At 40.8% G+C, this 15919-nt stretch overlaps 1 long non-coding RNA gene across 6 annotated transcripts in view; it reads right to left on the reverse strand.

Moving 5' to 3' along the window:
* Positions 1-15919, reverse strand: part of LOC133752928 (uncharacterized) — a 66791-nt gene that overhangs the window by 41332 nt on the left and 9540 nt on the right. For 5 of the 6 annotated variants that reach the window (XR_009864999.1, XR_009864996.1, XR_009864998.1 and 2 more), the window contains 2 exons: positions 3053-3171; positions 213-2387 (listed from right to left, as the gene is read on the reverse strand). This is a non-coding gene — a long non-coding RNA (uncharacterized LOC133752928). Of the gene's footprint in view, positions 1-212; positions 2388-3052; positions 3172-15919 lie in introns of those variants that run through there. The other variant, XR_009864997.1, reaches the window with a different exon arrangement.

Consider the following 15919-nt stretch of genomic DNA (forward strand, 5'->3'; position numbering starts at 1 on the left):
AAAAAAGAAATGAAGCATTGGGAGGAGAGACTGGAAAACAAGCATAAGGCTCCCTTGTCAGAAGTACATTTTGTCCCGCAAGGCTATTTTGTTTGCAATCACAATTCCGCAAATTCTTTTTGATAGAATTCCTTTATTGCAACTGTCTCTAAGATACAGAATTTCTTGGAGCAGGAGTCTGTGAAGAATCTTAACATTAAACTATACCTGTATATAGGAATTCTACAAGTCACCAGAGATCCAGAGCAAAAGGAAGGTGACAGATGATGCAGGCTACCACTCTTCTCTAGACCGAACACAAAGCCCATCCCATGTGGACTGGGGAAGGGTCAAAGCCATTCTAAAAGCATCACATGGAGAAATCTATTGCGGATTTGGTATCTGTGTTCTCCCCAAATTCATATATTGAAATCCTGATTCCCAATGTGATAGCATTAGGAGGCAGGGAACATCGAGAAATAATTAGATGACAAAGGTAGAGCTTCTGGACTCATACCCTCCTAAGAGGTGGCCAGAGAGACTGCTTACTCTCTTTGTGCAATGTGAGGGCACAAAAAGAATACAGTAGTCTGTAAACCTCAAAAAACACCTCACCAGAATCCAACCATTCTGGTACCTTGACCTTTTCGTCTCCAGAACTGTAAGGAATAAATTTTTGTTGATTTGTAAGTGCTGTTGTTTGCATGTGTTGGAAAAAGATCATGTGCGCCAGAACTGTAAGGAATAAATTTTTGTTGATTTGTAAGTGCTGTTGTTTGCATGTGTTGGGAAAAAGATCATGTGCTCAAAACTCAATTTCCCAGTGTAAAGGTATTGAAAGCAGGGGCCCAGTGGGAAGTGTTTAGGTCATGAGAACTCCATCCATGTGAATATATCTATTACCATTCTCACAGGAATGGGTTCACTGTCACAAGAGTGGGTTGTTAGAAAAGTACATTAAGCTTACTTTGCTCTGTCTTGCTGACTTGCTCTTGCTTTTTCACCTTCCACCATGTTATGACACAGCATACCAGATGCCAGTGCTATGCCCTTAAGATCTGTGTCTCCATAATTATGACCCAAATACATTTCATTTCTTTGTAATTACCCAGCATATCATATTCTGTTACAGAAACAGACAGCGAACTAAGATAATAAGCCACCCTATTTATGTTACTTTGTTAGTAGCAATCCCAACTGTCTGAGGCAGAGTCTATGAATTAAAGATCTAAAAGTCAGAAAAGTCCTCTAGAGATCACTTGTTATAGCTGTTTGCAGAAAGCGAGGGTATTATGGTACTTTTCTGCAGATCTAATATTAAAAAAAAACATTACTTTGTAATCTAAGGTGAAAATAACTAGTTTGAAAAAATCTACATATATCATACAATCTCAAATAACATGACTAAATAACTTACTAAAATCATATGACTATTTTTGCACTATAAAGGTCAATAGAGTCATTAGCCAGCGTGAAAAGTGCTAAACAGCCCTTCCTGCTTCTCATGTACTTCGTCTTCATCCTGTTGAGCATCTGCATAGGTTACTAGGTGCTTCACCTATTACCCAGAATCATAAATGACTGACTTTTCAAGTGGACAAATCATCCTTTAAAAGACCCAAAGGGAACTCTGAGGGAATGGACTGTCACTCGGTGTCTTGTTGGAACTTCTCTGTGATTATATATGGAGGGCTCGATTAAATCAAGCCCATTCTCATAGCTAACTAGACATCTCAAAAGAAGGCTGCAAGTTTTCTAGATCAGAAGCTAGGCAAAGTGAAACCTCCAGCATAGCTACAGGCTTCTGAAGTCTTCATTATACTTATTCCTTTGCCACAGGAACTCAGAACTTTGCCAGAGGAGCTCAGAAGTTTTAGATCTCTCAAAGCCTGGGGTATGGGGTTGGCAGACAAGGACAAGAGAAAGCTCTCTCATGAATGAAAGAGCTCTTCATTAAGAAGCTAACAAGTCACCTGTAAGAATACTGAAAAGAATATTAATGCATAATCGGATGAAATGTGGAATTAGACCCTGATATTCCTGGGAGCCCAGGAGCATTACGAAGATGAAATAATGAGTGCACCAATCCCTCACTGGTATGCTATACTATGAAATTTACCAGCTGATCTTCATAACTGCATTATGAAGTCAATGTTGTTAGGATGGTTTCAGCGATGAAGACATTAATGCACAAAGAATAGCCCAAGGTCATGCAGTAGGTGAGAAGTACAGCTAAGATGTAAGCAGTCCCTTTGATGGAAATACAAGGCTGACAATAGTTCTGTTATCCCATAGCATAATCCATTCTGAAAAAGCTCCAGGACACAGAACTTGAGGACACAATATAATCTTTCCTTGAAAACTTTCTGTACAGCTTCTGGAATATACAGTCCAGGGTATCCTTGGCTCTGTGGTAGAAAGCATGAGAATTAGTAAAGTCAATTTTACTCAAGGGACTTCTAGCCTGGTAGATTCCTCAGCATGGAGCTCTCTACTTCCAAAAAGGGACATTGCTCCTATGATTTATGGCCAGTGTCTGTGCCTCAGTCTTTGAAAAAATGACAATTATTTGTGTTTTACTAGAACAATTAAATTGCATAACTTTTATAATTTTTTCAAGATTTTATTTATTTGAGAAAGAGTTACAGACAGAGGGGCAGACAGAAAGGCCTTCCATCTACTGGTTCATTCCCTAAATGACTGCAACAGTGCTGATCAAATGCCAGGAGCCAGGAGCTTCCTCTGGATCTCCATGCTAGTGCAGGGGCCCAAGGACTTGGGCCATCCTCTACTGCTTTCCCAGGCTATAGCAGAGAGCTGGATCAGAAGAGGAGCAGTGCTCATATGGGATGCTGGCACCACAGGCAGATACTTAGCCTATTACACCATAATGCTGGACCCCCATAACTTTGAATGGCAACACTACTGTGGGCTTTATAACAGCCAGTGGGTAGTAATGCATTTACTCAGTTCTGAAAGTACACAGGTTATGACTAATGTCTATCTTTGTTGTGTCTATGAGAAACTAATACCAATCCTAATCAATCTAGCACTAATTTATATAATTCCTTACCTTTTTTCACCCAAAAGCAGAAGTCAGAGAAATGATCCAATAATGTAATGGTTTTCCTCAGTCATGAGCATATTTTTTCATCTTTGAGAGTTTTCTTGAACAGCAGTGGTTAAGTTGATCTGAAAAGGAATTCCCATAAAATATCTTTTTCCAGCAATTTTCAAAGTTCATGAAAAAGATACTGAATTTGTAAACAATGAGTGTACAGTGTTTATAAGCATGGTGGAGAAGCAGGTAGCAAACTAATATTCCCACTGAGAATAACAAGAAAACCCAGGGGAAATTTAAAACACCCATTTGACAGCACTAGAGCAATAGTGAAGCAGCCACACTTTAGGAGAGAGCAATGATGACACTTTACATTGGTTGATTCTGGCCATCTGGTGGGATGTGACTAAGGGATTTTACTTAGACAAGAGAAGCCAGCAGAACTTTGGGTAGTCCCTTGGGGATATTAGAGACCTGAGCAGCCAGAATCCCAATGAGAAGTGAGGGAGGAAAGAACTGAGTCTGATATTCTGCCAGTTTCTTCTTCAAAATAATTACTGAGTTCTGAAATTACATTAATCAGAAAACTAAGAATAACTCTCAAACTAGAATTTTATACTTAATAAAAAAAAAAAAACTTTTGGGGGCTGGAGTTGTAGTGTTAAGCTGCAGCTTGCAATGCCAGCATCCCATTGAGTGCCAGTTCAAGTTCTGGCTGCTTCACTTTGGATCCAGTTCCACTTTTAATGTGCCTGGGAAGACAGAGGAAGATGGCTCATGTCCTTGGACTAATGTACCTGTAGCAGGATTCGTGTGCAGAGACAAGACACCAAGGCCTTTAAACAGGAAGTAGTCTTTCATTATTTATGGAAACATAAGACCCAGGTAGAATTTTTTTATCCAAAAGCCTGATCCCAGAACAAAGAGGTGCATTTTCTTATATATGGCTTTAGCCTCTTTGTCTCCTTTATATGGCTACACACATACATTTGATTGGATATTCTAATGTTACTTGGTAGCCGCGGGAATTGATACAATACTGTGCATGCATACATAGATACTAATGATTTTTTTCACACACATACTAAGCCCAAGGTTCTCTGGCAAGGGTTAACACCATTTCTCTGTACTAGCAAGCAGAATCTGAAATAGTTACATAAAAGCAGATAGTAATAACAACTGAAGCATTCATAGGCAAGCAGACAACCATATTTCATTCCCAGGACAGATTCCTCCCTTTTTCTTCTTCTGACCTTGGGAATGCTTCTACTATAACTTTAATCATGTCAGTTATAAACAAGCTTAATTAAAAGACAAAGGCCTCTACCACATACCCATGTGTGAGACCTGGATGAAACTCCTGGCTCCTGTCTTTGGCCTGGCCCAGCCCTGGCCATCGCAGCCCTTTCGGGGAGTGAACCAACATACAGAAGATCCCTCTCTCTGTAACTCTTTCAAATAATAACTAGAACCAGTGCCCATATAGGATGCCGGCACTTCAGGCCAGGGTGTTAACCCGCTGCGCCACAGCGCTGGCTCCAAATTCTTTCAAATAAATAAAATAAAACTTTTTAAAAAAGAATGTGGACCAACTGGAACTGTCACATCCTAGTAGTGGGAATGCAAAATGGTATAGTCACCCTTCAAATGTTCATCAAGTTTTTTTAAAGAACCTATAATCTACCAATTTGGCATGCAACACAGCAATCCCACACCTGCATATTTACTTAAGAGAAATAAAAACCTATATTCCCACAAAATCCTGTAAATAATTATTTATAATAATTATTATTTAAAACAGAAAATAGTGGAAACAAATCAAACACATCTCAACTGAGGAATTGATAAACAAAATATTATGCATCAGACAATGGAATACTACACAGCAACAAAAAGGAATGGACTACTGATATACACAACATGGATGATTCTCAAAGGCCTTTTGCCAAGAAAAAATGCTAGATCCAAATGACTATAAATCATATGATTCTGTTTATTTGACAATCTAGAAAGAGCAAAACTATGGGATGGAAATCAAATCACAGCCTTCCAGGATTTGGGAATGAGGGTGGAACTAAATATAAACAGGTGGCAATGGGAATTTGGGGTGGTGATGAAACTATTTGTAATTTGACTGTGCTGATGCATACATGGCTCTATACACCAGTCTAAAGTCATAAAATTGCATACCACAAAAGTTTGATCTATGAAATAAATAACCAAAATCAGATTATTTTGCCCACTCACGTAAATGGCATATCTGAATCACAGAAAGCAAATGGAAGTCATACACTGCTAGTGGTAGTGTAAATTGATACAATCCCTTTTGAAAACAATTTGGCAATTATCCTAATCAGCTTTTTATTACCTCAACAAAATACCTGAGACAAACTACTTATGAAAGATTTATTTCAGCTCACAGTTTTGGAGGTTCACAGTCTAAGATCAATCAGCCCCACTGATATACATCTGTTGATAGTGTTCTTGTTTGAAGAATCCTGAGGTGGCACAGAACATTATAGGACAAGAGAGAGTATGTGCAGATGAAGTATCACCTGGTGAATCAGGAGGCAGAGAGAGTAGCTAGGTCCAAGTAGGTTTTTAGAACCAATACTTTCAAGAACTACCATATGAGGGCTTGCCTCCAATGGCCTAATAACCTCCCAACTGCTAAATAACATAATTGGATTAAGTTTCTATCCTCCTAGTAACATTAACATATGATTTGGGGGTTTAAATATCTGCATGACTCTAGAGGCCAAGTCTTGTTCAAATCATAGCAGGTATATCTACTAAACTTAAACATATGTGTATCTTATAAGTTATCAATTATACCTCTAGACATAAAAACACATACACAATAAAAATACATGATATTCACCAAAGAAAACAAATACAAGAATGTTCATAACAGCTTTATCATAGCAAAAACCTGGAGATGTTCATGAATAGTAAAATGGATAAATCATGGTATTTAAATAAAATGCAATATTTTATGCAAATGAGGAAAAAAGAAGTACTTCTCACACAACAATTCAGATTAATCTCAGAAACAACATTAACTATAAAACTTTAGACAATAACAAAAGTGCATAAAATAGGATTCCATGCAATCATAGATATTGCATCAAGATAGAGGTTATATTTGGAAGTAATGACTTGGAGAAGATCATAAGGGGTTCCTAGCAGTATTCTACTTCTTAATTTAAGTGCTGGTTACATTGCAGTGTCAACTTTGAAAATATTCATTAACCAGTTCACTTAGCATTTGTGTAATTTTTTTCTCTGTCTGAAAATTATACTTCCATTAAAAATGTTTGAAAACTAGTATATGTATAACTCATTTTCTTTTCATTTTAAAATTTATATTTGACGTTCAGGTTCTCATTTTAGTACAGTTGTGAGAACTATACACAGAAATGTTCCTGATTAGACAGAATGCAGCCAGGGGCTTCACAATGCCCATAAGATATTTGTATTTTACTTCCATTTTAGAGATAAGGTAAATCCAAGACAAAGATGATGATTGAATTCAACTATGATAGTGTAATTCTAGGGGGCCAGCGCTGTGGCACAGCAGGTTAAAACCCTGGCCTGAAGCGCCAGAATCCCATATGGGCACCGGTTCTAGTCACGGCTACTCTTCTTCCAATCCAGCTCTCTGCATGGCCTGGGAAAGCAGTAGAAGATGGACCAAGTCCTTGGACCCCCACACCCGTGTGGGGACCCAGAGGAAGCTCCTGTCTCCTGGTTTCAGATCAGTGCAGCTCTGTCCATTGCGGCCAATTGGAGAGTGGATGGAAGACCTCTCTCTCTCTCTCTGTCTCTCCTTCTCTCTAACTCTGACTTTCAAATAAATAAAATAAATTTTAGTACCTCTGGAATGAAAATCTCAGAGAACATCAAAGACAGAAAGGTCTCTAAAGAGCATCTAGTCTAACCTCTTTGTTTTAGAAAAAGTATAACCCATCCCAGAAGGGTAAAGAACGAGTTTAAGATTACTCATCTGCTGAAAGGGACGGTACTAGAACTCCAATCTCCTGAATGTCATCCAGTGGACAATACCTCATGACTAACATTTACAGAAAAATCACCAGAACATTTTATGAAATGCAGGGGAAAGAGCATTCAATGGGTGTTGGGAGAACTAGTTCCTGTCCTGTTTCTTTCCAAGTAAGCTTGATTTCCTCTAAGTTTTAGTTTCCATACCTGTGAAACATGAAGAGATAATAATAAAACCAGTAAGAACTAGCAAGTCTTGGACCCAAGGCAGAGAGGTTGTGTAGGCCCGAAGTCTGTAACATTTGGGGCCCTTTTCAAATATAAGAATACAAAATTACCAATATAAAATTGAGAACAAAGGTAAATATTTATTTAAAATGAGAAAATAAATACAAAAGAATACACACTTGGCAAATGTTACAAACATCTCAAACTTAATAAAAAGTAACACTGATTGGCAGGTGCCGCAGCTCACTAGGCTAATCCTCCACCTTGCGGCGCTGGCACACCGGGTTCTAGTCCCGGTTGGGGCGCCGGATTCTGTCCCGGTTGCCCCTCTTCCAGGCCAGCTCTCTGCTGTGGCCAGGGAGGGCAGTGGAGGATGGCCCAAGTGCTTGGGCCCTGCACTCCATGGGAGACCAGGATAAACACCTGGCTCCTGCCATCGGATCAGCACGGTGTGCCGGCCGCAGCGCAGCAGCCGCGGCGGCCATTGGAGGGTGAACCAACGGCAAAAGGAAGACCTTTCTCTCTGTCTCTCTCTCTCTCTCTCACTGTCCACTCTGCCTGTCAAAAAAAATAAAAATAAAATAAAATAATAAAAAAAAGTAACACTGATAGCAGTACATCTTTGCTAAGGTCCTGATATACCCCTGTAATACGTTACTTCATTTTTTTTGTTGTTCATTATAGTTATAAACTTGCAGGACTCAGCATATAGCTTGACTCACAGCTAAGAATTATCACAACAACATATCCTGATCACAAGAGAAAAGCAGAATCTGGAGAAATTTATGTGCAGGCTTCCCTAATGTGCTCTCCCTCCCATGAGGGTCCACACAAAGCACAATTTTACCTCAGCAATGAAAATGTACTGACATTTGTGGGATGGTTCTGCCCACGGGAGCCCAGACTTATTGCCCACAGTTTATAGTAGGGGTCAGTCACATAGGCATCATGTGCCTAGCATGTGTCAATTTCAGACTCTCAGAAGGAAAACAGGGTGTTCAGTATAAACCTTATCATTTGTACAATCTGGGCGTACTGTTGACTAGAGACATACAGTTCCCAGATGTCAGCAGAGGGCCAAGCTCTTAAGCATGTTTTTCTAAGGACAGCACTCTCAAGCATATTCCATTAACTCCTTTCTGCACACTGTTTCTAGACCTACTCCAGGTATATATTCCACAACCTCAGAACTCTGAAAAATGCCATTTCACACAACCTGCAACCAAAAGTGCAAAAAATGCATGTTGTGTTTACAGAGGCATACACTGTGCACTAAGTGAATTCCTAACAGGAGAGAACTTTTACTGTTCAATGAAGAGACTTTTCTACTTACAATATTACACGTCTGATTGCCATCAGAAGATTTTTCCACAAACTAGCTTCCAGCTCCATACATTATGAACCTTGACTGTCTTCCACTGCCAACATAACTGGCACCAACCTCTATAAGCCACAGTGACAACACAATGTACCTAGTCCCACACTTCTTGTCCTGTCACTAGATAAACTGGCATATAGGCAGAAGCTATTCTCACACAAGATAGCAACAACTTGAAAACATGAAATTGGTTTTGAACCCCTGAGATGTAACTCTCTTAACCAAACTAAACATATCCCAACTTAGTTCTCTTAGTTGAATTCTCAATATGCCTATGGCCATTGTACTGTTACACAACACAAGGGGAAGAGTGGAGAAAGCAGAGTAGAAAGAGAGGTGTCCTGAACCAAATGAATTTAAAATATCTTCTGCAGATATCATAAACCATACATCTGTAGGACCATAATGCTAGGCCTCCTTCCAGGCCTGTGCAAGTTAGAGAAATCTGTAGCTTAGTCTTGAACTTCATTTGCCTCCCTGTACATCTATATCTAGTCCAGAAACTTATAGAAACTAAACTCGAGAAAAGGCTATGTATACAGATAATGAGGCAGAATGGAGTAGAGTACATAACCATAAGCAATGAGAAAGGAATCAGGATAAATTCCAGATAACGACAATACAAAATTCCTTTGAGTGAGCAGTAAGTGACCCTGAGTAAGAAAGACAGCCTAAATGGTCATTCTTAATAAGCTGGAATAGAATATAAGGACACAAACTACAGTAGAGCTGTCTTCATTCTTTCCATAGCCACAGTGGGAGTTACAGCATGATGTTCCATGGACATTTGGTGCACAGGAGGAACTAGTTTTAAAGTTGGGCTCCTCAGACCACCCACAAAGAGAAGCTTTGCTTGATGGTAATGTTAGCTTTGCTTTCTCTCCGAAGAGACAACACAGCAGCCAGGTCCAACTATGTCTCTGCACACAGCTGGAGTGCTCAGAAACATCTGCTCTCATTGATTCTTTCCTCATCATATAATCAGTAAAAAGTAGTGGTCTTAACAGTCATCTTATAAACAGGAAATACTCTGATAGTTTTGCTCTGAAGGGGGAAAAAAGTAGACATGAGCAAACATCAAAATATCTAAATCAGAGGAAAAGAGTATTTGCTATGTTTGCAGATGATACTTGTATCCCAATCACCTCACCACCAACCCCTGTTGCAACCCTTGTAGGAAGATGAATATGGAAGGAATTGGCAGCAAACTACAATTATCAGGGATGAGTAGTTAAGGATGGTGCCTTTGAGCAGTTTTTCAGCACAGGAGGCCTGCAATATCCTGGCCAATTTGGCTTCTACTCTCACAATTGAATAAATTGAGTTGACCATTTCAGGTGTCATCATAGAATCTATTTTGTGAAATGTGCACTCTTTTGATTAAAGTGCACCAGTCCTTCCTACAATCTGAAGGGCGATGTTGACTTGCTCACGGGCAAGCAACAATTCAAAGGTCTCTGGATCACATTGTACTGGAGCTGGAAGATGCTGAAGCGGTCACTGTGGTGGAGTTCTTCGCTTAACAGATGGGAAACAAGATATATAGCAAAGTGAATTGACCAAGAATATACCCAGGGCCCAGGACCAGTCCATATTTCATGAGCATTAACTCAAAGCAACAGGTTGAGATTCTTTACATGAGGCTCCGAATGCACATGCTTGTCCTCAACATGCTTGGTGGACACACAGACTCTGGGTGGGCCAATCCTTAGTTTAAATTATAATTCACTCTCCAGAGCTTAGCTAAACCCCTGGACCTCTGTGCTCTCAGTTTCTTCATTGGTCAAGTGGACATAACAGCACCTATCTCACTGAGTCAGAGGCCACAAGATGAGATTTGGAAAGCATTACCCACTCCCCCTTCCTTTGCTTGAGCTATATCTTAAAGATTTATTTATTTATTTGTAAGTCAGAGTTAGAGAGAGGAAGAGACAGATCTTCCATCTGCTGGTCCATTCCCAAAATGGCTGGAGCTGGGCTAATCTGAAGCCAAGAGCCACTTCTGGGTCTCCTGCATGTGTGTAGGAGCCCAAGTACTTCAGCCATCTTCCACTCTTTCCCAGGAGCATTAGCAGGGAGCTGAATCAGAACTGGAGCAGTAGGGCTGGTGCCGTGGTGTAGCAGGTAAAAGCCACAGCCTGCAGTGCCAGCATCCCATATGGGCACTGGTTTGAGTCCTGCCTGGCTGCTGCTCTTCCTATCCAGCTCTCTGGTATGGCCTGGGAAAGTAGTAGAAGATGGCCCAAGTGCTTGGGCCTCTGCATCCGTGTGCAAGACCTGAAAGAAGCTCCTGGCTTTGGATCAGTCCAGCTCTGGCTGCTGCCACCATTTGGAGAGTGAACCTGTGGATGGAAGACTTTTCTTTCTTTCTCTCTCTCTCTCTCTCTTCTCTCTCTCTCTCTCTCTCTCTCTCTCTCTCTCTCTCTCTCTGCCTCTCTGTAACTCTTTCAGATAAATAAATCTTAAAAAAATATCAAATGTAATTTGCTAAAAAAAAAAAAAAGTGGAGCAGCCAGGAGTTGAACCGGGGCACATGTGGGATGCTGACACTGCAGGTGCAGGCATAACTCTATGCCACAGCACAAGCCCCAACTCAAGCTATTCTTATTGCTACTTATCTCTTGTCTTCTAAGCTAACAGATGACTTCTTGGGGTTGCACTGACTTATTTGGGTTGGACTCCTGTACCACTACCTACAAAATCAAGTTCATTTTTTTTAGCACACAGCTCAGTCTCCTCCTGAGCCTTCCTAGTCTCCCAATGAGATACATCCCCACCTCTCCTAAACCCTTGTAGCATTTCCCAGATAATTCTGTGGATGGCATCTGGTCCTGCCCCAAACCAGAGTTACTAATATGTATTTCCTCTCAAATCAGCATGTAACTAACTCCAGGGCAGGGGCTGTATCATTCATCTGACAAGTCCAGCATGGTACAGTATGTTTTATGGTACACATTTCATGAATGTCGAATGACTCAAATTTAACAATTTACTGCTATCAGTCAATATCTCCTCTGACAGAGGCACACTCTGGGGACAGTATGAGAGTGAATCACGTAAGGTCCTTTACCTCAGAAAGACTCCAGTCAATCCAGGGCAACAGGGTACACAAATATACACAAAGAAGAAACACTCAAGATAACCTTGCACAGGAGTACTAGATAGTTCGTGAGTGTGTACTACAGCAGCTTCAAACTGCTACTTGGGACCTATCCATTCCATACTGGAGTGCTGATTCTAGTTTCAGCAACTCTGATTCTGATCCAGGTCCCTATTAATATGCTTGGGAAGCAACAGATGATGGTTCAAGAACTTGAGTTCCTGATTCGCATATGGGAGACCTAGAACAAGTGTCTGGCTTCTCGATCCAACTTGGCTCAGCCCCCACTACTGTAGCTGTTTTGGGAGCGAACCAGCAGATGGAAGTGCACACTCAGTGTTGTCTGTCATTGTTTAAATAAATAAATATTTTCTTTTTGTTTAAAGAGTACTAGACAGGTTTCAGAAAGCTGTAATGTTCAAAGACCAGTCCTTGAAGCCAGGTTAGACTGTTGAGGGATGCTTCATGAGGATGCAGGAACTGAAAAGGTGAATCCACCATGAGACAGCAATGTGGAGTGCCAGGAACTAGGAAACATCCAGGCTGTTGGAGTGGAGGAGATGACTATACCAAAGAGGGAGGGAAAGGCTGCTTCGATACAGACCATGTTATAAATACAACTTTAAGAAACTTCCAGAATAGTGGCTGAACTTGGACCCATTTAGTCCTAACAGTTATCACATGAGTTGAGGATGGTTTTTATTGTCTCTATTTGACAGATGAGCAAACTGAGGCCAAAGAGGTTTAGGCACTTGAATGCTAAGCAGAGGCAGTTAGGGCAACACTTGGGCAAAGTTGTGCTGTTGGAAATGTGGTTACGCTACTGGGATGGCAGGGATCACAGTGCAGAAGACACATTAGAAATCTGGCTGTGTCATGTGACCAAAGGCCCCAGCTTTTAAAGGGATTAGGAAATAGCAGAACAGGATATTCTTGCAGGACTTCTTTTCCTTAAAGACCTGATCTGCAGTCCCTCTATCAGTAGTCTTCAAAAGGGTCATGGTACATGCATATTATGAAAACACTATGTGGATTTCAATTTTTTAACTCATAAGTAATTTTTAATTCCATGAAAATTTCGAAGTACCCTCATGCTTCTCACTGCTGAGTTTGTACCAGGGGTAGTTTGTGGGGAGCCGGGTGGTGACTAAGCAGATTCTTGGGATTTGTAAGACTGTACAGGGAAGGCTGACCAACAAGCCCTCCAGAGGTACCTGTAGTGAACTACGTATTTTGGGGGAAGTACTGAGTATATGCTGTTGGGCCTCCCCCTATGCTGGGGTCCACAAATCCAGCCTCATCGTCCTGAGACAGCAGTTTTTTCCTTCCCCGAGATCTCTTGTGCTATGGCTTAAAAAAAAAAAAGATTTATTTATCAGAATGTTGGAGTTACAGAGAGATGGAGAGACATCCTATATCCTCTGATTTACTCCCCAAATGCCCACAATAGTCAGGGTTGGGCCAGGTGAAGCCAAGAGCCAGGGACTTCCTTCAGGTCTCCCACCTGGGTGGCAGGGGCCCAAGTACTTGAGCCATCTGCTGCTGCTTTCCCAGGGCATTAGCAGGGAGCTGGATCAGAAGTGGAGCAGCTGGGACATGAAATGGCGCCCATATGGGATGCTGGCACTGCAGACGGCAGCTTTATCTGCTATACCACAATACCAGCTCCACTATGCTTAAGGCCCCTCCCTCCCATACTTCCTGTCTGTGGCCTGGGAGCAGGTTACTTCTTTTCTTCATTTTTCTAAACCGAATGCCTGACAGAGAGGAGGTACTTAAATGCCAGAAAGTGAAAGGATGCATTAATCAAAGAATGACTGCTGTTAATGATCCAGTGATATTGATGTATTGGTCATGAGACTATCAGCTTCTACATGTGGGCAAAGTTCTGCATACATCCTTGGTGTTCCCATAGATGATGTGTATGTCACTTCCGCTTCCATGGAGACAGATTTCATCCTTATGAACAGGGGTCTATGGCAAAGCCAGACTGAGCATTCTGCTATTCTATTATATTCCACATAAGCCAAATGACACTAAATCCAAACACACTGGCCACACTTGCTAAAGTGGACCCCCATTTAGCCATGGCATTACTAAACTGAAAACACTTGGCTACGAAAGCCCTATAATCTTTTAAAGTAGTAGCTGGTCTACTCAGTACTTAAAGGAGAAGTCTCAGCAAAAAGTGCAGAAAACAGAATGCTTTATCAACACTGAACTCAGGTATTCACCTTAGCATTAAAGACAAAGTATGGAGGCTTCATTCCTGATGCTATACAACTGTAGTGATGAAGAAAGTACACTGACTACCACCATTCTAGCCCTTCATATCTGCCAGGACTTTCCTTTGTGAGGAGTTAATTAGCTTACATAATTAGATCTCTTCTAAGATTTAGATTTTCTTTTTACAAGCAAAGTGCAACTCTCCCCAAATTGCAAGGAAAATTCAACAGTTTTTAACTCAAAGTGTGCTCTTTACAAAATACTTTACATGGGGCCAATACTGTGGGGTAGCAGCTAAAGCCACTGGCTGTAATGCCAGTATCCTATATGGGCACTGGCTTGAGTCCCAGCTGCTCCATGTCTGATCCAGCTCCCTGTTAATGTGCCTGGGAAAAGCAGTGGAAGATAGTCCCAGAATAAAGGCCCCTGCCTCCCATGTGGCAGACCTGAATGAAGCTCCTGGCTCCTGGCTTCAGCCTGTCCCAGTGCTGGACATTGTGGCAATCTGGGGAATGAACCAGAAGATGGAAGAGCTCTTTCTCTGTAACTGCAATTTTAAAAAAAAATATTGTACAGATACTTCATATGCTCAAAATTGGGAAATAAACTGTACTTGATATCTTCTTCATATCCCAGAAGGCCAGTTTCCACGACTGTATAATTTAGGATTTTTTCCCTTAATAAACACATTCATTCTACACAATTTTCCAATGGATGCTAAAAGCTGAATATCTGTAAGTGAAGGACTCAAAATCAAACTATGCAACAGATAAAGGGTTGATAACCAGAATCTACAAAGAAATCAAGAAACTCCACAACAACGAAACAAACAACCCACTTAAGAGATGGGCCAAGGACCTCAATAGACATTTTTCAAGAGGAAATAAAAATGGCCAACAGACACATGAAAAAATGTTCAAGATCACTAGCAATCAGAGAAATGCAAATCAAAACCACAATGAGATTTCACCTCACCCCGGTGAGAATGGCTCACATTCAGAAATCTACCAACAACAGATGCTGGAGAGGATGTGGGGAAAAAGGGACACTAACCCACTGTTGGTGGGAATGCAAACTGGTTAAGCCACTATGGAAGTCAGTCTGGAGATTCCTCAGAAACCCGAATATAACCCTACCATTCAACCCAGCCATCCCACTCATTGGAATTTACCCAAAGGAAATTAATTTGGCAAACAAAAAAAGCCATCTGCACATTAATGTTTATTGCAGCTCAATTCACAATAGCTAAGACCTGGAACCAACCCAAATGCCCATCAACAGTAGACTGGATAAAGAAATGATGGGACATGTACTCTATAGAATACTATACAGCAGTCAAAAACAATGAAACCCAGTCATTTGCAACAAGATGGAGGAATCTGGAAAACATCATGCTGAGTGAATTCAGTCAGTCCCAAAGAGACAAATATCATTTGTTCTCCCTGATCTGTGACAACTAACTGAGCATGAAAGGGGAAACCTATTGAAGTGAAATGGACACTATAAGAAACAATAACCTGATCAGCTCTTGTCCTGACTGTTGATGTACAATGTATACTTTATCCTTTTTAGTATTGTTGTTGTTGTTGTTGTTCTAGTACTAGTGGTTGAACTCTGTAATTAACACACAATTATTCTTAGGTGTTTAAATTTTAACTGAAAAGTGATCCCTGTTAAATATAAGAGTGGGAAAGGGAGAGAGAGGAGATGTACAATTTGGGGCATGCTCAATCGGACTTGCCTCAAATGGTGGAGTTAGAAATGTGCCAGGGGATTCCAATAAAATCCCATCAAGGTGGCATGCACCAATGCCATCTCACTAGTCCAAGTGATCAATCTCAGTTCACAATTGATGACTCTGATAGGTCTAAGAGTCAAAGGGATCACACAAACAAGACTAGTGTCTGCTAATACTAACTGATAGAATCAAAAGGGGAGAGAACGA

The sequence above is a fragment of the Lepus europaeus genome, chromosome X, assembly GCF_033115175.1.
Source record: "Lepus europaeus isolate LE1 chromosome X, mLepTim1.pri, whole genome shotgun sequence".
Classification (NCBI taxonomy): domain Eukaryota; kingdom Metazoa; phylum Chordata; class Mammalia; order Lagomorpha; family Leporidae; genus Lepus; species Lepus europaeus.